The 22,702-nt window shown below is 36.6% G+C and overlaps 1 pseudogene; it reads left to right on the top strand.

Moving 5' to 3' along the window:
• The first annotated feature begins 346 nt into the window (after positions 1-346).
• Positions 347-22,702, top strand: part of LOC118522378 (ragulator complex protein LAMTOR1 pseudogene) — a 30,947-nt pseudogene continuing 8,591 nt past the window's right edge.

The raw sequence follows: 22,702 nt of genomic DNA, 5'->3' as shown, positions 1-22,702 counted from the left end.
GCTTTACTCACTCTCCTCCGTTGTCCAAGAGATTTATTCTTCGACTCCATGAGACAAGAACCTAGTTCTCCCGCTTCAGTGGGAGGTGGAAGGATGAGGTAGACAGGCATCATGGGATCTTTTGGTTTCCCATTTTGTAAAATCTAGGCTTAGCCCCCTGTCATTACTATGGTACCCAATCCATCAGTGCCCCTGTCTCTCTGTGTCTAAGCTGTTGTCCCCACCAAGTCTGTGAATGCTTTCTATTGGTACTAAAGGGGTTAAACTGCATAAGCATTGCAGAACCCAAGAATGAAGGCCTGGCTGGCTCTTAGACTCTTAGAATGTTCAGGTTCCAATAAGAACAATGTCGGCCCTGGCAGTGAGCTCAGGATCTGATCAAGATGCCGTGAGTGAGGAGGGCAGGCCACCAGAGTCCCCTGGCTTGTATGTCCACCAGCTTGTTTCCTCTTTCACATATGGAAAGCAGTTTCCTGGATACTCTGGACCATGAATTAAACTACAGTCTCTCTCCTTGTCCAGGCATAGCTTCAGACCAATAACTCACCCAAATGTTACAGTAGGTATAACAAGTTTAACAAGTACTATACCTTCAAAAGTCTCATAGCACTTCTCAATGTGTGTCTTTGGCAGGAACTGCTAAGCCCTTTTCATTGCACTGAGTTTTCATTTTTCAGAAAATACTGTTTGTCTTCTACATTGTTATTCCTTCGCCATTCCAATATTTTGATGACATCCTGATGAATACTATTTATGATCGCCTGAAGTTTTTGTAAGTGGTATACTCCCTCCCATGGCAACCTCACATTCCATGAGAGGCCATGGAAGTGATCATCAATATTGTGCAGGGAACTCAATCTACACCCATGAGAAATTCCAAAGGAAATTTCACACATGCTGGGGGAGAAGAACAGGAAATGGTGTACTTCGATCATGTTTCTCATATCCACATTTTTTTTTTACCTGTTTCTTTGTCCTTAAGGATTGTACTATGCAGATGGCCATGGCCATTCTTGGGTCAAAGACTCCAACCAGCAGTGTCATATTTTCTGCAGTGACTGAGTGGCCCTCCACCTGCCCCTGATTTTGGTTTCATACTTTGGATTAAACATGGTGGTTCCAAGACAGTGTTTAGCTCCTTTAAGGGTCTACACTGTCTACTGCACTGATTAGGATGGGGTTAACTTGATCCCAAGGGAAGGATGTAGTTGAAGGACTGCTTGTTCTGAGTGTGTTTACTGAGACAGAACAGTCATAAAGCACGAAGGAAAACCTTGTCTGGCACAGACAGCCTATTTAAGGAGTCTGGAACATGGTCCAGAAAGAGCACTCCCAGATGTGAGAGCTACCTTACTATCTTGGACCTTGGACAGAGGATAAAGGTTTGTATCCTCCTCTGAGAACACAGCCCTGGAATGGAACAGAACAGCCTCTCTGCCCTGCACTAAATATCCTCACTTCCAACGTTGAGTGTGATTTCTAGCTCTTTCCCCTGTGGTGTGAGTAGTCTGACGATATTGAGGAAGATTGAATTACAGTCCTGGGATTTTCTTGTAATTCAGCCATTCAGTGACCGCAATTTTTGACTTAACCACAAATAAATTCGGAAAGGCTTGGTAAAAGCTCTCTCTATTTTCTTAACCAAAAACAAAAAAATAATAATAATCAAGAGACTGACATTTGAGATGATTGCCATGTGTTTTAAGGCTATTTTTTTCCCTTTTCTTTTTTTTACTATCTCTCTTGCTTTTTTGGAGGGGATTCACTTTTACATCGATCTCTTTCCTTGGCTGTATACGAGTATACACTGTGAGATGGTGTTTCCCAAGATTCCAGGTTTCAGGCTAATGTTGCTGAATATCGTAGGCCTTTCCTTTTAAAGGAGTAGATGAGCCCAAGGACTGGAGTTTTGCAAACGTTTGGAAATTATATAGGATATTTATTTTTTTAAAACTCTGCTGAAAGCATTTTGTATTTAACCTTTCCTTCCTTCCTGCCTACTGCCCCCCTTTCTTTTTTTTTCTCTTCCTTTTTCTCTCTCCCCACCCTCCAACCACACACACATGTTCTTTCAGGCTCTAGGACATTTAGTTCTACCGAGCTGTTGTTTTTTCATTATTCATTTGGTTTCTGTATTTTTCCATGTACAAGGTACTTTCACTTTTTTAAAAAATTGAGAAAAAAACAACGTTGTCAGTATCAATAAATCTGCATCCAGAGAGAGTCACTTCCTATCAAGGTTTCAAAAGTGCTTCATGGTTTTCCGATCTCCTGTCTGTGCTAATCAACGCTGATGCTTCACATACGCAGGACACACGATGCCAACTTCTAAACCAGCTCTGTGCTTTGCGTTCCATTTTAGGAATGAGAACCTGGATTATTTATTTATAACTGTATAAAGTCCTGTTGTTAAGCTGCTCTCTGTGAAAAGCAGAGAGTGCTTTGAGCCAGATGGGGAGAGGCTGGGCAGGATGATGGCTGGATTCTGTGGAAAAGGAGGGAGGAATTTTATTTCCTACTATAAATTAAATAGCCTAATTTGACCCTCCACCAATAACGTGATAACCAATTAATACACTAATGGGCAGGGATTATGCTGTCTGGTTTTAGAGAATGGAAACTGCGAGTCAATTCCATTTAAATACTCTTTGGGGCGTTTTTTTTTTTTTTTCTTCCTTTGTAGCCCAAACCAATGAGAATTACAAAAGAAAGACAGTGAAACTGAATTGTTTAATGTTTGTTTGTTTATTTGTTTGTTTCTTTCTGGGTATTAATTCTGGCTCAGCCTTTTATTATCTGTAATGCAATGGGAAATATCTCTGTTTTTTGTTTCAGTTTTATTGAGAAACAATTGACATACATCACTGTGTAAGTTGAAGGCATACAGCACAATGGTTTGATTTACGTATGTTGTGAAATGATTACCACAATAGGTTCAGCTAACATTCATCTTCTCGTGTATAGATACAATAAAAATAAAAAGGAAAAAGGAAAAACATTTTCTCCTTGTGATGAGCACTCTTAGGATTTACTCTCTTAACAACCTCCCTGTATATCAAACAGCACTGTTAGCTCTAGTCATCATGGTTTACATTACATCCCTAGTTCTTCTTTCTTTCTTTCTTTTTTTTAAGATTTTATATATTTGTTTGAGAAAGAAGAGAGAGAGAGCACGAACAGGGGGAGGGGCAGACAGAGAGTGAGAGGCAGACTCCCCACTGAGTGGGGAGCCCAACTTGGGGCTTGATTCCAGGACTCGGGGATCATGACCTGAGCCTAAGGCAGATGCTTAACTGGCTGAGCCACCCAGGTGCCCTGCTAGTCCTTATTTCCTAGCTGGAAATTTGTACCTTTTGATCACCTTCCTCCCATTCCCTGTCCCCCATCCTCTGTCTCTGGTAACCACAGGTTTGAGCTCTTTTTCCATGACTTTAGGGTTTTTGTTTTGTTTTGTTTCTAGATTCCACATAAAATGGAAATCATACAGTATTTGTCTTCTCTTTCTGACTCATCTCACTTGGCATGGTGTCTTCAAGTTCCCTTCATGTTGTTGCAAATGGTAGGATTTCTCATTTTTTGTGGCTGAATAGTATTCCACTGTGCATATAAATATATATTTATATATATACCATAACTTTATCCGTTCATCCATCAGTGGATACTTGGGTTGTTTCCATGTCTTGGCTATTATGAATAATGCTGCTATGAACATGGGGGTGCAGATATCTTTTCCAGTTAGTATTTTTGTCATTGTCTTTGGATAATATTCCCTGAAGTGGAATTGCTGATCAGAGGGTAGTTCTATTTTTAAGTTTTTGAGGAATCTCCATACTATTTTCCACAGTGGCTGCACCAATTTACATTCCCATCAACAGGGCACAAGGGTTCCCTTTTCTCCATATCCTTGCCACCATTTGTTATCTCTTGGCCATTCTAACAGGCTTGAGGTGATGTCTTATTGCGGTTTTAATTTACATTTCCCTGATGACTGTGATGTTTAGCATCATTTCATGTGTCTGTTGGCCTTTTGTACATCTTTTTTTGGGAGAAATGTCTCTTCAAGATCCTTTGCCCATCTTTTAATTGGGTTGCATGTATGTTTGTTTTTTGCCATTGAGTTGTATGAGTTCTGTATATATTTTGTATATTAACCCCTTATCAGATACTATGTTTTGCAATTCTTTTCCCATTCCATAGGTTAGCTTATCACTTTGTTGAGCTCTCTTTTGTTGTGCAGGAGCTTTTTAGTTTAATATAGCCCCACTCATTTATTTTTTATTTTGTTGCTTGTGCTTTAGTTATGGTATCCAAAAATTTATTACCAAGACCCATGTCAAGGACCTTTATTCCTATGTTTTCTTCTTTTCATGGTTTCAGGTCTTACATTTAATTCTTTACTTCATTTTGAGTAAGTTTTTATGAGTGGTGCAAGATCTGGGTTCAGTTTCATTCTTTTACATGTGAATCTCCAATTTTCCCAGCACCATTTACTAAAAAGACTGTTTCTTCTCCATAGAGTATTCTTGGCTCCCTAGTCAAATATTAGTTGAACGTTTATGCTTGAGTTTATTTCTGGGCTCTGAATTCTGCTCCACTGGTCTATTTCTCTTTTTTCATGCCAATACCACACTGTTTTGATGACTATGGCTTTATGGTATAGCTTGAAATCAATACATCATGAAGACATAACCCTTGTAAGTATTTTTGTGCCCAACATTGGAGCACTTAAGTTATAAAGCAAAAACTAACAGAGCCAAAAGGAAAAATAAACAATAATACAATAATAGTTGGGGACTTTAATACTTCACCCTCAACAATGGATAGATCATCCAGATTAAGAATCAATAAAGAAACAGTGCATTTGAACAACATTATAAACCAAGTGGACCTAACAGGTATATACAGAATATTCTATCCAACAACAGCAGAATACACATTCCTCTCAAGTGCTCATGTGATGTTTCTTTAACCCTTAGACAAGAAGTGTTGTAAGTAGAAATTACCTGACATAATAGTTACGTGAAATAATAAAAAAGCAGTGATTATCCCATTTTTCTGTAAATTTTATTTCTCCCACTTCAAACCTTGGTAGCATTTTATTTTTTATTCTAGAAAGCTGATCTATGTGGCGTGGCTTATTTTATCTATACAACATTTCTGTTCATTCACACAGCAGATGACACGTGTTGCAGTCTCTCCTCAAGGCTTTTAAAAAACATTTTTAGCCCAAATGACATAAGTCACTGCTAACTAATGATATGTAATTTAGCAAATCCCAGCTTTTAGAACACTTTAAAATCAAAGAGAAAGCCACACATATTTAGTGACTAACGTATACAGATGTGATAATGATGCCGTTACTACTTAATAGTGATTATTGAATTGGAATTCATCTTCAGCATTCACACTGCAAGTGGTTTAGAATGACCAGACGTGGAATAAGAATTGCACTTGTAGAAAATAGGGAAAGAAATAAAATTGCTCTTTGAGCATGAAACAACTCTAGGACCCAAATATTTGGGGGAAGAAATTGAGCCTAATACTTGGGAGACAATGGACATGATTGAATATGATTAAGTATGATTTTTTAATTCTTACAAATGTGGACCCTGATGAAGACTGGCTTCTATTGAGTCCCACTGATTTAATTTGGGCATACTGTAATTTACCGGGCTGGAGTAGAAACAGTAATTCGGTGAGGCCATAATAAGCTCATTAGAAACACACTGAGAATGCTTAATGGTGTACAACCCACAGCTTTTTGCATCCATTTTATAGTGACCCCCTCTTGCCATGCCTGCTGCTTTCTACTCCATGCTGTTGATAGTATGGTCGTTTTCAAACACCCCAGAAAATGAGAGGTATTTTTAAAACAAGATTGAAGTCACCAAGAAACCTAGAAAGCCAACATTTCAGGGGTGTGCAGCACACTGTTAGGATAAAAAACTTCTCGTGTGTTGTTAATCATGGTAAGATTGGTTAGCTGTTAAGTACTGTATAGTGCAACTAATCAAAAGCTCAAACATCCTACACAATGGAACAGAAATAATTACTCTCCCTGAGCTTCTATTGTTTCCTGCCTCAGCCTTCCCTGAACTAATAAAAGGTTTAATTTTAACTTGTGTGAAGGAAATGTCAGCATTACAAAGAAATACAACATTCAGCTGCTTTGCTCACCATCAGGTAACACACATAATGAATTAGGCCTTAATAGACCTAAGCTAGTGAAGCCTAAACAAACAGGGATAACCCCCCTTCTTCCCGCCATGCACTTTTTCTCTTTCCCCCTAATTGATATGACCACATGCAAAAAGCCTGGGTCCCAGCATCCTCACGTTTCAGATGAGGATGTTCTGATAAGGTGCGGGAGCTCTGGTTATGAGGTATCTATGTCTGTGCTTATGATATCAGCTACGCACAGTGGGTGATTTAGTTCAAACGAGGGATGTTTATTCTGATGCTTCACAGGAAGAATGGGGGGAGGGGAGGGCAGAGGAGATGCTTAAAGGCTTCCTGCATTCAAATGTGTGGGTTTTTTTTTTTTTCACTTTACTATCTTCAAAAAAACTAAGATAAATTTTCAATCCAAAACGTGTGTTTGAAGTTTCAGTTTACTAAGAAGAAAGTACTACTCTATGAATATACGGAGAAGGACAATTCCTCCATAGTCTTCTGAACTGTGGGTTTTGCAACATAATTTGACTCAAATTTCAAACAGAAACAACAAAAAGAAAAAAAAAGCGTACGGGTTAGTTAATATTTATTGTTCAAAATAACCAAAACACCATGGAAATTTTGGGAGATTTGATTATCTTTGTGCATTCTTTTAGCTATCCACAAATACCTATGAATGACTCACTGCTTCCTGGAATTAAGTGTTAGGGTGCTTCATAAGCAGTAAATAACATATCTGAAAGAATTACCTATTTGTTTAAGTCACACACAGTACTGTGAAATCGCTGGGAAACAATTCTGCGCCGTGGCATATGAAGAGCCTGGATTGGACAATTCACTTACCCACTGCAGCCTACTCACAAGAGGGTGATAACACCTGCCTGGCTAGTTGTGAGAATGACAGAGGCGGGATGGTGTGCCTGAAGGACTCCACACAATCCCAGGCACACAGCAAGTGCGTAACAAATTGTAGCTCTGATAATCAAAATACTTAACAGGATATTAAATGTCTCCTACTATGTCCCTATATTTTCTCTCCTCTTCCAGCTGTTCACTCCATTGCCACCAGAATTATTTTCTTCTAAACTACAGTTCTGTTCATGTGACTTTCCTACTCAACATCTATCTACAGTCACAACTTTCAAACATTTATTAGAAAACCCCTAAAAGAAAAGACACCTACATCTAAAATTAGTAAAGAGGCACTGTTTTAGTAGTATAGACCTTATAAATTCAACTTTGTAATATATACTATATTATGAGACAAGAACACAAGAACAGGGAAACTGTTTTGAAGAATATTAACAATTTTAATATATTTTGATAATATTAAATAGACAGCTAGGAATGATAGTGAAGTCTGGTATCAGTTCAGCATGGAAAGAAGTTATTTCAGACTTTTGGTTGTATAGAATAGAAAAAATATTGAATCACAAAGATAAGTAGTCATGAATGAGAATAGGTCTTTTTACATAGCAGTTTATAATCTTGAGGTTTAAATAATTTAACAGATCTAGAAACTTGAAAGGAAGAGTAGTAAATTTTGTTTATTCTTTAACTGCTCATATTTCTTCTGCATTTTGGTGGGAGTCAGCAATTGAATCTCTTAGATAATTTTAAACTTTACTTTTAGCAGAGACTTTTATAGTTTGCAAACATGTTATCAAAATTTATTTTGACTTAAGTTTCACACGATTCTTTACCCACTCCTGTTTTATAGATATTATTAGTACCTTTTGAGATTTTTTTATTATTTGGGTATAATATTTTGGACTCTCCCTCAACCCCCTTTCCCTTCTGCCCCGGCGGGGGGGTGGGGTGGGAGTGGGGAGGGGGAACCAATTGTGATGAGTGATGTGCTTTTGGAATTGGAAATATCTGAAATTGCCCTTACTCCTTCCTTACTTATTTATAAACACTTGGCTAGGCACAATATTCCAAGGACACTGTCCCTTTCCACAAACCTTGTCTTCTGATTTCCAGTGTTGCAAAGGAGAAATCTGATGACAAGCTATTCTTTTCCTATGTTGGTCCTCACGTCTCAAGAACCTTGACATGATTTCTCTTTGTTTTTGGAGTTCAGCACTCAGCTGGCTTATGCCTCGTCCGTGTCTGTCTTTTTGCCATAATTTTAACTGGCATTTGGTGAGTCTCTTCCATTTGAAAATTCAAATTTGGCCATTAATAGCACTTTAGTTTGGCCCTGTGTGTTCCCTTGACATGCCCCATCCTTCGGTTTCTTTTCTTGTTCTGTTCTGTTTTGTTTTTTAGCACTTTCTTACTTTTTGGCATATCAAGAGGTTCCAGGGTCATCTTGTACATCTGCTGCCCCAGCGCTAGAATCATTTTCCCAAAGAGTCCTGATTCCTTTATTTGAAAATATTATTAGAAATCAAGATCTGGGCACTGGGTGAGAACACTATAAGAGTGTGATTGCTTCAAGGCCCTCTTAGCAAACAGAGCTATGAAGTGTATACAAATATCTCTCCTTTTTTCTGAATCCATCTATCTGCATCTGAAATAAACTGAACCCAAGCTCATCCTAATGTCTCTAATTCTAATGCAGTACCACATGGTTCATTCTCACATTTCTCTCTTGCTTCTCTGTAAATCCCACCTCCAACAGTGAAAAGTCTGGCCCCTAGCATTCATCATCCATTTTTAATCCACCCATGTTTAATCCAAGTCTACCTATGCAGCAATTTCAATTTTTTTAACCCATAACCCTAGAAAATCATTTTTCAATTATCACTGCAATTTTTAAAAAGACTTTTTAAAAATCCCTTTAGAAAAACTTTATCATTAGGATGTTACACTTAAATACTGAAACATCCTAACAATAAAATTTTAGATACTCTGCTTTCCCTAAAGAAAGGGTATTTGGTTTTAGAAAATAAAGGGTGACTAGATTTGGTTTCCCTTGAAATATTAATATCAGCACTTTAGCTCAAGACAAACAATAATAGAGTGATAGAAATCATATAAATTACTGCAATTACCACAAATAATTGAAAGATCCATGATTTAAAGACCATGCCTTAACAAAATGGACAGCTTATGTGTCATTGACAATGTATTTTGAAAGATAACATCTTAATCATTATTACTACCTATTAAAAGTAGAACAACCACTTGGGAACATCTAGGAAACAACAGTTTTTCCCTTCTTTTGCTTTCTCATTGTATCACTGTGAGATGGACTGGGCAGTGAGTTGTATTGGAGATGACCATATGGGTGCCTGGGTGGCTTTTCTATGTTATGGACTGAATGTTTGTGTCCCTCCAAAATTCATATGTTGAAGCCCTAACCACAGTGTGATAGTATTTGGAGGTGCAGCTCTGGGAGTTAATCAGGTTTAGATTATAAGGGTGGGACCCTCATGATGGAATCAGTGCCCTTATATGAACAGGAAGAGAGAGAGAGAGATCTCTGTCTCCCTCCACAAGCATGCATGAGGAATGGCCACGGGAACACACAGCGAGAAGGAGGTCATGTGCAATCCAGAAAGTGAATCTGCTGACATCTTGATCTTGGGTTTTCCAGCCTCCAGAACTGTGAGAAACAAATGTCTGTTGTTTATACCCCCTAGTCTATGGTATTTTGTTACAGCAGCATGAGCTGACTAAGACACTTGGTAATTCATGAGTTCTAGCTCTTTTGGTCATGTAGAAATTTTGGAGGTTAACAGTTGCTTTATATTATTCAATTGCAACTACATATGTAAAACATATTTTCTTTACACTAAAAAATCATCATATGTCATTTTGTTCTTTGGAAATTAAGATATTTAAACTATGAAAACATCATTAATCTGCAACAGGCTAGATCTGAAGAATTCCAAGTACAGTACCACATTATGGATTTTTTTTCTACAGTTGAATGTGTGTCAAGCATCCCACAAAATAATAAGTCCCTATGAAAATATCACGCAAAGCAAGAACAATGAATGTTTTTGTCTTGATTGAATTAGCAGATTGCATTTTCTAGTATCTGACTCATATGACATTTGTGCAAGATCAGTAACAGAAAGTTTAATAAGCTCCATCCTGATAATGTAGCTTTTCCAACACATGTGATACCTTAAGGTATTTGAATATGATCAAATTTTTTAAGTTGTGTTTTTAAAAATAACATTAAGTTATTTATTTCTGCAGACAGAAGCTTGAAGCTTTATTTCCATGCACACTATGCTGTATTACAGAATGATATTATTACTTAGCAAGAATCATAGAAACTCTTTTGGAAAACTCATTGCATAAAACATGGTGGAGTGTAAGAGATATTTTAATGTAACTAAAGATAAAACCCAGGACCAAATGAATAGGATCATAGTATTTTTGCCTGTGAGTGATTTTGTGTAGAAGCAGAACAAATTGATTTTATTTTGTATTGTCACTATGACCAACACTAGCTGGATGATCAGGTGACAGCAAAGTTGATTTGTCATTTCTCCTTGACATAAAAGCCCTTCGATTATTTTACATTTTCTAGTTTTAGGCAGAAATGCATAATTATTTTGCCTCAAAAACATAAGATAGCATTTATAAATATAAAACTTGTACAAAATAAAAACACATCTTACCATAAGTTCTAAAACTAGCTTTACAATACCTTAGCATTTCCCAATATCAATTAAGTAGACATGCTTAGGACAACTCTGCAAACTTCCTAATCAATTTTTTTTCTTCAGAAGTTATACAATTGCACAGAAAGAGTCAAAGGTATACCCCATAATGAGAAAACTTGGTTGTAATTATTATATTGATAATCCTCAGGGGGTTAAATTCTAGAATATGTCATTTTTGGCCACATATTTTAGAAATGCAATTTAAATGTTATTTGAATAAAATGTTTGCGAAACCTCAAAATCCTCCACAGAACTTCAGAAATTCATGGTACATACTTGGAAAACGACTTTTAAGATTCAGTCCAGATTCCTAATGCACTTCTCAAACTCATTCACATGCCGACCCTCACCTCCCAGTTAGTCTTATCTCCTGGGGTCTTACCCTGAAAATATAGCCCTCTTTGGCCATGGCATTTTCTTGGACCCTCCATATTCTTTTCCACTTGTGTAGCTTTGTTCCCTTGCTTCTGTTTGCTAGAAATATGTTGTTCTTCTATAGTCTTATTGGTAAAAATTTAGGCTTATTTATTAAATTTTTGTCAAGTCTTAGCTTACAAGTTTGCTCTTTGGGGAAGTGTCTGATTTTCTCTGTCAGAGTCAGGTGGTTTTGCACTCAGTGCTCCTTTGGGATTGTGTGTCTCACTCCACTGCTGGAAAGAACCCATATTCTCTTTCCTCTCATGCCCAAAAGGGAGAAAACCTCCTCTGCTTTCAACACACACAGAATAAATAGGACAGGTCTAGTGGTTCCAGGCCTTTACCAAGGAGAAGGTCTGGCTGGTCAGCTTGGTCAATCTGACACTCAACTACCTCTCAGCAGTAGACACGTTGGAAAACGATGCGCGTCTACTCTTTATCCTCATTCTTCCTGCCTCACGTCTACGAAGCAGGCCTGTAGTCTTTGCAGATGTGGGCACCTGGGTTATATATATCTGCTCGGCATGCGTTATACTGTGATGGACAAAATCTATTTTGAAGATGCCTCAGGCTTGAGCTGCTTACTGCAACATCGTTTACAAAAATCCCTACATCTTTGGGGTTATGATGTGCTTGCCTAGATTAATAAAATTGTATCTCATTTTTCATTTCCCTTGCCATTCTTTAATGTATATGCCAGGAGTCAAAAATCTAAAGGAAATAGAGTAATAGGATTCAGGCATATCAAATGTGTAACATGCATGCTACCATTCATCAAGATGTCAGTCTCCTCTGCTAAGCTGTGAGTTTCTTGAAGACTTGGAGAGTCTCTTGAGGCTCTGGTGACTTGTACAGGTACAAGCAGAAATACACGGGTGTATTTAATAAATGCATGATCAAAACAGATAGAGATTAACCCAGTCTCAGATAGGAAATGGATTGGAAGGGGGAAAGCAATGAGAGGGAAAGGGAAGCCTGGAAGTAACACAAGTAGTGGTTAATAAATAGTAATAGATTCAAGCTAGATTAGCCACTTTGAAGCCTGATTCTGATACTTTACTAGCTGTGGTATCTTGACAAAGTTATTTTCTGTGCTCAGTATCTTCATCAATAAAATGGGAATAATAATAGTGTATACCACACCTTTCAGAGGATTAAATAAATGAGTCAGCACTTATAAAACCCTTAGAACAATGTGGGGCTTATATTAAGGATTATATAAATGTTTATTCAACCCATCAATTAATCAACCAATAGGACAGTTAGGGGATGTTGCAATGACACTGATGGCTTGAACCTAAACGGTGACACTAGAATGGGAGATTGAAGAAATTTTAGCAAATGGGCAGGGAAGCATTTGTTACTGAGCCTCCTTTAGAATTAAAGAAGAATTAAAGAATTAAAGAACTCTGGCTTTCTCTCCATGATGCTGATATGGTTATATGACCTTCTGTAAATCCAACCTTCCAAATGTCAGGTTAGGGGCTTATTTATTTTTTATGATGCTCAGAAAGGCAGATACCATTTGATGGGGTGTCTGTCCATTTTGGTCCTTCTTTTGGCCTCTTTTTCCTATAATGTTGTGGAAAACATGTGTAATCTCTGTGCCAAATTATTTACAAAGGAACTTGTTGAGCCGATCATTTTAGAATACTTCAGAAAACATGACAAATATCTTCATGTCTGAAAGAAAATAATTTTAATGATATAGATATGAAACTATATAGTCCCCATGTTTCTGGCAGAGATAACAGATAAATCTAGTAACTATGATTTTGGATTTATAAGGTAAAAAAAAATTAAGTTAACAAGAGATTTTTGTTGTCCTAAGCCAGCGCACATATGGGGCCTTTATATCTTTTATAAATTGCAAAATGGCACCCTTTCTGGGAGGATGGGAGAAAGCAGCTCTTCTTCCTGGCTGACGTTGCTTGCCAAGCCAAGCTCCCCTTCACCCTGACATGGGGGACACATATGTAAGGCACAAAATGCCAACCATATCCTGAGGCCCTGCTAAGCCTTTATCAAAGAAAATGTGAGGGCGCCTGGGTGGCTCAGTCATTAAGCATCTGCTTTTGGCTCAGGTCATGATCCCAGGGTCTTGGGATCGAGACCCGCATCGGGCTCCCTGCTCAGAGGGAAGCCTGCTTCTCCCTCTCCCACTCCCCCTGTTGTGTTCCCTCTCTCGCTGTGTCTCTCTGTGTCAAATAAATAAATAAAAATCTTAAAAAACAAAACAAAACTGTGAAACTGTTCCTGACTAATATTACGTAACTTAGAGTTAAGTTTCAACATAATTTGAATCTGTTAATTAGATAATTGGTGACATTATTTTGATTTATTATGAAAAAGACCCCACAGAAATGGTAAGGTGAAGATAGGTTAGAAAACCATTTATTGGATATTCTCAATGTACCTGGCACTGAGCTAAGCATCTGAATTTGAAATTGAAAAGAATAAATCAGAGCTCAGACATTTATTTCCTAGTTTAAAAAAAAATTACAAAGAAAAACTCTTCTCCTTTATGTTAAATAATAACTGTGAAGACTAAATAAGGTAATATAGGTAAAGCCATGTAAATCCTAAAGCGTTTTTAATAAAAACATGTTAATCGTATATTTTTAATAATTCAGAAATTATTTTACATAAATATAAATAATAATAGCAATATTAATAAAAACAATAAATTTTGCTTAACAAGAAAAGAGATGGTTCACAGTCATGTTTGCTTTGAAAAATAATATAATTTAAGCCTAATTATTTTATTCCCTTTCAAAAGCCATGGTTCTTTAGATCAGATTAAGAACTCTAATTTTTTTAATTTGATTTTTTTCTTTTAAATCACAACTTAACACCTTGCTGTATGGACGTAAGTTCTTTACGTCTCCATTTACCTTAGAGTGAAAAGGAAATAACTAATTCATCAATTCCCTTTCATCAAAACAATAATCTGATACTTTGTATTTGCATGTATTTTCACTTTGAAAGTGATATAAAAGTACTTTAAAATAAGTTTTAACAGACATGATAATCAGCCTCTACATATATATTAATATTGAGAAGATTTCTTCCCAGATAGCTACAGTTTGTAGATTCTCATAGTTAATTCACAATGTTTTAATTCAATCAACAGAAATAGTGCTTAATTAACATTTTGTTTCCTGATTTCCTGGTTACTGTATAAATTCAGCCCCAGCTAAAAAAAAGTACACTGAATTTTGAATTGTGAACACACAATCAAAATACTTACTCATTTTGTGAGTTTGAGAATACTTACTGATGTAAATTATTCACAAATTTCATTGGCTTCAATGAGTAATTTTTCAATCTCTCATTTTTATTTCATATTTACATTTGTCCATTCCCATTTAGACCCAATAGAATCTATTCAGGCTGTGTCTATAATGGTTCTTATTGTGCACTCTGTATGCAACATATTTCAACAAATTTTTCACACCAGAACTGAATTGTAAGCATGTAAAATTTTTGTGAACTGGGCTATAAAATATCAGAAAACAATGCACTCTATCCAAGTTGACAGCTGATATCTGATCTGAAAATAGTGTATTTTCCTTCAAATGTCAGTATGCTGTCACTTTGCATTGCGTTGATATAAACAGCTATACAAGAGGAAAAATTTCACTGTGAAAATCTTTTATAAATACAACAACTAAAAAACAAACTAAACAAAAATCAAAGCTCTTCCCATGTTTTTAATATTTGAAATTCTGCCTCACTACAGGAGTGTGATAATCTCTTGCAAATGTTTATAAAACGGTGTGTTAGTCTCTGATTGCTGCTCTAACAAATCATCCCAAATTTAGTGACTTAAAACAAGGCTAATTGGTCTGGAGATCGGAAGTCCAAAATGGGTCTCATTGGGCTATAGTCAAAGTGTGTTGGCAAAGCTATGCTCTTTTTTGGAGGTTCTAGGGGAGTATAATAAAAAATACTAAGTCTCTGGTTCCTGGCACAGACCTTTAAAACCTGTGGAATCTCTTGAGTGATGAGTGTCTTTGGTATGCTAATGAGATGACTCTTGGGTGAGGGATTCCTAAATAGCTTCAGGATGGTGGCTGGTCACCAGAAAGACCAAACCCTGGTAAAAGAGTTGGGATTTTTGGCTCCACCCCACCCCTGACCTCCACGGAGGAGTGAGGGGCTGGAGATTGAGTTCAATTGCTAATGGCCAATGATTTAACCAAGCATGCTTATGTAATGAAATCTCCATTATAAACCACTAAACTATGGAGCTTGGAGAGTTTCTGGGTTGGTGAACGTATCAAGGTTCTGGGAGAGTAAAAGCTCTGCATGTCCCCCTACCTCATAACTTGTCCTATGCGTCTCTTTCATTTGGCTGGTCTTGAGTTGTATCCTTTATAATCAAGTGGCCATAGTAAGTCACCTATTTTCCTGAATTTTGTGAGTAGGTCTAGCAAATTATTGAACCTGAAGGGTAACACCTGAATTTATAGTTAGCCAGGCAGAAATGTGAGCATCCTGGGCATTCCATTTGTGGCTGGTGTCTGAAGTGGGGTGGTCCTGTGGAACTGAGCCCTTAATCTGTGGGATCTGTGCTAACTCTGGGAGTTAGTGTGAGAATTGAATTGAAATGTTGGACACCCAATTAATGTTGGACAATTGGGGAATTGGTGTTGATGCCATAGAGATTGGTGAAGGCACCATGTATTTGGTATCGGGAAACAAACTTCTCAGAGAGAATCCATTTTCTTGCCTTTTCCAATATTTTAAGGCTTCCTGCTTCCCTTGCCTCATGGCCCCTTCCATCTTCAAAGCAAGCAATGGCTGGTTTGGTCTGTCTAACATCACATCACGTTGACACAGCCTTTTCTGCCACTTCTTCCACATTTAAAGGACCTTTGTGATTACCTTAGCCCACTGGATAATCCAGAGTAATCTTATTTTAAGATCAGTTGTTTGGGGGCACCTGGGTGGCTCAGGCAGTTAAGCATCTGCCTTCGGCTCAGGTCATGATCTCAGGGTCCTGGGATTGAGCTCCACGTTGGGCTCCCCACTTAATGGGAGCCTGCTTCTCCCTCTCCTCCCCGCTTGTGCTCTCTCTTGCTATTTCTGTCACTATCTCTCTCTTTCTCAAATAAATAAATAAAATCTTTAAAAAAAATCAGTTGTTTGGCAACTGTCATTCCATCTGCCCCTTTAATTTTCTCTTGCCATATAATGTAACACATTCACTGGTTCGAAAGAATTAAGATGTGGATATCTTGGGAGGGGGCTTGAGGGGGCACTATTGTATTTACTACAAATACAGTATATGTAAAGTAAATGTGGTAGCAGGAAGTACACTCTTCCACAAGAGAAATCACTCGACCTAAAAATGTAATGCATCACATAAATGCTAGGAGGTTATCCAAATGATTCTATGATGCTGGAACTTTGATATATAAAATGAATACCTGAATATATGAAAAAGAAAGAGTATCAGGTAAAAGAAGACATGGTTTTAGAGCTTGTTCTGCTCTGCTCTAGTGACCTTGGCCAAATCATGTCAACACTTTGAGTGCCCTCATCAATGGGTGTCAAACACCAGTCATCAATTCAAAGAGCTATTGAGAGAAGAAAGTGAAATAATGTATGTGAAAACAAACAGGAAATCATATAGTGCTACTCATACATTATGTTCTATAAACATGCCATTGGCTTGAGTTTAGCAAACTTGGAAAATGAGATTATTGTTTATTATAACACTCCTTCCTATTTATAATGCTGTTCAAACTTGCAGGACCAGTAATTGCGAGGACACCCTCCTCAAAACCAAATTTCCTCTGCCCCTGCCGTATATCCTCTGCCCTCTATCTACTCTTCACCCTCTCACCGCCCTCCTGCCCCCCTCGGGTTTGGGAGAAACACAATCAAAAGAAGGAAAATTTTGGAAAATGGCAGAGGTATGAAAATAAGGGAAAGTTTTGGAGTCACTATTTTTTTCCCATTGGGAGGGGAAAAAGTAATGAAAACTTAGTAAGAGTCTTTAAGAAATTGAAGCCTTAGAACACAAAGAATGGTGACAGAATAAGACACAAGCTTAAGGATAAGGAATTTAGTTCAGGCCTCAAAAATAACTTCCCAAACTCAAAGTCATGGGATGCTAAAGGAAGTTTTATATTTTCCTGCTTCAGAGATCTTTTGAAGAAAGAAAATGAAAGTATTCTCTCACATTCTGTGAGCTGTAAAGGACTTGAAGTGTCTCTGACTTCATTTTAAAGGTAACAAAAGTTGTTCCTTATGGAAGTAACATTTTCAGTACCAAAATGTATTTGTTCCTTTTCAGAATGATTTCGGCTATACTTAAAATTTGATGTTTCCAAGTAAACTTTAGAACCTGTTTGTCAACCTCCCTGGCAAAGTCTCTTGAGATTGTGGTTAGAATTATTTTGAATTTAAAGATTATGTGTGAGACAAGTAAATCTTTTCTGTATTGACTTTTGCAACCTGGCAATTGGCCCAGCTCTTCACTTACTGAAGGGACATTAAAGAGAAGCCAAATAACATTTATATTTTGCTCCATAAATTCATATATAACTTCAGGGTTAGTCCTCAATGACATGTCTTTTCTTTTTTTTTAAGATTTTATTTATTTATTTGAGAGACAGAAAGAGAGAGAGCAAGCACGAGCAGGGGTGGGGAGCAGAAGGAGAAGCAGACTCCCCACTGAGCAGGGAGCCCAATACGGGGCTGGATCCCAGGACCCTGGGATCAGGACCTGAGCAGAAGGCCTTCGCTTAACCAACTGAGCCACCCAGCCACATATCTTTTTAATGGTTGTGAATATTTTGCTTTTTCATTTTTATGAAATATAAACATATACTATAAAGGGTAAATAAAACACATATGGACAAAGTAACGATAAACTAAAATGAACAAGATATAGTATACTGCTCACACTCAAGCAAATGCCCTCAAGTCCCTCCTCCAAAATGATTTCTGCTACAAAGTTTAAAATAACCCCCTCCCTATCTAGAGGGGCCACTGTCTTAACTTTTGTGATAATCAGTTCCTAGCTTTTCTTTATAATTTTACCATATAATTATGTACCTATAAACCACAGAATTTAGATTTGTCTGCTTTTGAATTTTGTATTAATAGAATAATGTGGTCTTTCTTGTATCTTGTTTCTTTATTCAAAATTATGTTGGTGAGATCCATGCTGTGTGGTTATACCACTATTTATTATTTATTTCACTGTGCTCACTTTTGTTGACAGTAATACTATGGACATTCATGGATATGTTTTCCAAAGCACATGTGAAAGCCTCCTTGGACAGATGTCTAGAAGTGAATTTTCTGGGTTATACATATGTATATTTTTCAATTTCATTCTGTGACACAGACTATTTTCTAGAATGTTCTACCGGTATACATCACCACCATAGTGGAGGAGAGCTGGATTGTTCCATATTCTCACCAACACTTGGTATTGCCAGCTATTTCAACTTCAGTTGATAAGTGTGCACTCTCATCATGATTTTAATTTGCAATGATATGAGCAAGAGCATTAAGCTATTTTTCATATTCTTTTTTTTTTTAAGATTTTATTTATTTATTTGACAGAGACAGAGATAGCGAGAGCAAGAACACAAGCAGCGGGAGTGGGAGAGGGAGAAGCAGGCTTCCCCTCGAGGAGGGAGCCCGATGTGGGACTCGATCCCAGGACCCTGGGATCATGACCTGAGCCGAAGGCAGATGCTTAACGACTGAGCCACCCAGGCACCCTATTTTTCATATTCTTCTCGCCAATTTAGAAATCCACTTTTGTGAAGGTCTTTTTCCTCTTAGAGCTGCATTTTCAATTGTTTTCTTTCTCTTTTTTTCATTTGAAGGAGTTTTATTATATTGATTCTAATCCTTTATTTAAATGTCTTGTATTCTGTTGGTTTTTGCACTCCTCCTTTGCTGTCTTTGATTAAAAGACAATTTGTCTTACATAGATTTATCAATTTTCTTTTATTGCTATTGTTATTTGTGTCTTGTTTAAGAAATCATTTACTATCTTGAGATCTTGAATATATAATTCTATAATATCTTCTAAAAGCTTCATACTTTTTTTCCATAATTTAACTTATCTGGAATAGATTTTTTGTAAAGTGTGAGACAGGAACCAGTTTAATTCTGCAAATGGCACTCAATTCCTCAGTGCCATTTATTGGAATATTCACATTTTCCATTGATCTACCTTGTCCCTCTGTCATATATCAAAATTCCATATATGTATGCCTTTTTCTTGGTTTTCTGATGCTTTTGTGCCATATTTTCTATTCCTACTTCTGTTACATAATCTCTATATGATTAGAACTTCATAATAAAAATGTCAGAATGTCTTGAGACTAAGTCTTCTCACCTTGATTTTCTTTTTCTTTAAAATATTTTTATTATTATTTTTCCATTTTAATTTAAAAACTACTTTGTCAAATTCCACCAGAGAAAAAAATGGTGGCATTGAATATTGAAATAAATTTGATGGAGATTTGGTATATTTATAACGTTTTTTGCCTTACATCCAGAAATGTGATATTTCTCCACTTATTTGTTGTAAGTGTGTCATAATGAAGTTTTATGTGTTTCAGTAGAGTTCACAGCTTTTGTTAGATTGATTTCCATATAATTTATGGGTTAAATGCTATTATAAATAATATAGTTTTTGTCTTACTAAGTGTAAATTGTGATATAGAGAATTACAATTGAATTCTGCTTCACTGTCATTAGCCCTAACACTATGTTCTCTTTGATTTTTTACTTTCTTTCAAGTTTCTGAAACAGCAGTGAAGAAGCATGTGATTATAATTATAAATTTCTCTTTTTAACTATCAAAATTTGTTGGGTTCAAATAAATTCATTTATTACATCTTTTTAACAATTTCTTAAAAATTCATTTATTCCTATTGGAACATTTATAATTCGACTGCTATTCCTTTGCCATTTACAATTAAACAAGTAAAATTAACTTCACAATTTTCTATACATTTTTTAAAGAATGCCATATCACTAACCTCCTCTTGAATAGGACACATTAATCCACCCAATTCTCTATATTAGAATAACATATTTTATTTTACTAGAACATAATATTTACAGAAATTTTCCTACACCGTGATGGGAGAAAAAAATAAACAGCCAGAGATGCCATGCCTTTTTGATGATTTCACAACAGTCAAGTTGATATTTTCGCCTCTCCTTCTGTATTACAACAGTGAACCAAGATAAAGAGTGGACAAGCTCATCTGCATTTACTCATCAAAGGACTGAAAATATCTGGCCTTTTAATTCTGTCCTATGTCTCACATCTCAACAGTTTGAACAGAAGAAGGAAGATGGTGAAAATTTGAAGATTGGATCACAATGAAATATTATTCACACCATCTAAGCAGTTCACACTGCAGTGATTTGAAGGGTGGCCTTCGTTGGCCCTCCACTGCTGTATTGTTTCTTTTGTTGGTGGATAATGAGGATGGGGAGCACTTGGTAGATCCAAAGCAGAACCTTCCAGCTCGATAGTGCTGGCATCCACTTGAATTTCGATTAATCAAAACTTGTCTACATTTAAATGATAAATTTTGGTTTAGCCTATAAAACACTGAACAAAGTGTGTTTACCACAGAAGAAAAGAGTTGAAGTTGCAGACCCTAGGAGGAAGCTTCTCTGGATCAATTTCAGGACTGAAAAGGAGGGGAGGTGAGGATGTATGGGAACTCCAACACAGGTAAGCCACATTTTCTGGAAGCAGCCAATTTATGTGACGCAGGGGATAAGGAGACTTTGTTATGCAGACAAATCTACAGCTTCATATATCCGCTGGATAGGGAAAAGGGAAAGTTTAAAGGATTCATGCACCAAATCCTTCATCTTAAGGAAAATTGCTGCCAGCATGAAACACAACCATAGACCTTTTCCCCAGAAACTCCTATAAATAGGTGGTTCAGAAATAACTCTTCTTCTTCAAAGATGGGGAATCAAAAATAAAACAGCACAGGACATATTCAAATGAATCGAGAAGCTGGAGAGCAGAAGAAAAATACCAGAAAAAATGTCACAAAGAAGAAAATTGTGACCTAATATTTTTTCAATGAATTAAAACAACAACAACAACAACAACAATACAAAAACCCTTAGTGAGTCAACTGCCTCTATGAAGCGAAAGTATAAATAAAATTTACAAGAGCTCAAAGAGGAAATAGTGGAATAATTGGCAGAAATGAAATGCTAACTGGAAGAGGTCAGGAAATATGTGGTGGGGAAAACTTAAACATAAAGAAACATGGATGAGCATAGAAAGAACTCAGACCAAAAAAAATCACTGTAGAATACAGATTTAGGACTATAGAGAATAGAAATGGGAAAGCCTGGAAAAATAAAATAGAAATGACTAAAACCTTAATCTGAGTTAGAGAGATAATTATAGAAACAGGATAACAAAGGAGATGTAATATAACAGACCCACAGAACATACAATTGAAGAAAAGTTTCTTAAATTTGAAAAAAAAAAAACTTTTTAGGGGAAAAATTTCTAGCTATCAGAAATTTTAAGTGAATTATTTAAGCATTTAAGCAAAAAGAATAAATGACTTATAAGGAAAAATATATATATGAAGACTTTCACAGAAATATATTAGAGCAAAACATACACAATCCCCAGGGGAAAGAGGGACTCAAGAATTTTATATAACATGAAATCTGTAATGCAAATGTAAAAGCTGTATACACTTGTAAACATTCACACATGAGAAATACATTTCTTGATCCCCTTTTGGGGAATCTACTGAGGACAACCTTCAGCCAAAGTAAAGATGACTGAACATTACAGAGAGGGGCTTGGCTGTGAACAATGACTCTACTTAAATGTAGAAGCAAGACCAAAACGAAAGGGAAGATTATGGTGACAAAACAGGAAGTAGGCATATTAAATTTTGACTTCTTTGAAAAGAGTTCCTTAAAAATAGATATGAAGGAAAATGGAAAAGAAGGTGAGAGGTGGTACACATGTAATAATTTCCTCAGCTTTAGTAGTTGCACAGGTAAAAAGACACCAGGTAAATTATATTTAACAATACAACTGTGAATGCTAAGAAATATTTTTTAAAAAATCAACAGAAACCAAATGGCTCTAGGTTTCTGACACATAAGTTTCCAGCAAGGTCCCATGGTGGAATTAGCAGTGAAACTTTGCAGTAACGGGCAAGTGGTGCAGTGTTGGAGATGGGCTAAGGCACATGGGCTTGTGCCTAGGTACAGCAGCAGCTAGAGCAAGAGGCAGGTGAGTTTAAAGATATGAGGTTATGTGAGAGGTGCCTGATACTTGAAAAAAAAAATAAAAAATATATAACATAAAATATTATAATTATGATAAAATCTACCTGTTACATAAATAAATGAAACTCACACTCACCTCTTGAAAACTTTTTCAATTGCCCAGAATATAAAATTATATGCTGTATGTCAAAAAACTAAATCTA

The sequence above is a fragment of the Halichoerus grypus genome, chromosome 5 (assembly GCF_964656455.1).
Source record: "Halichoerus grypus chromosome 5, mHalGry1.hap1.1, whole genome shotgun sequence".
Taxonomy (NCBI): Eukaryota; Metazoa; Chordata; class Mammalia; order Carnivora; family Phocidae; genus Halichoerus; species Halichoerus grypus.
This window is presented reverse-complemented; position numbering and strand designations above follow the sequence as displayed.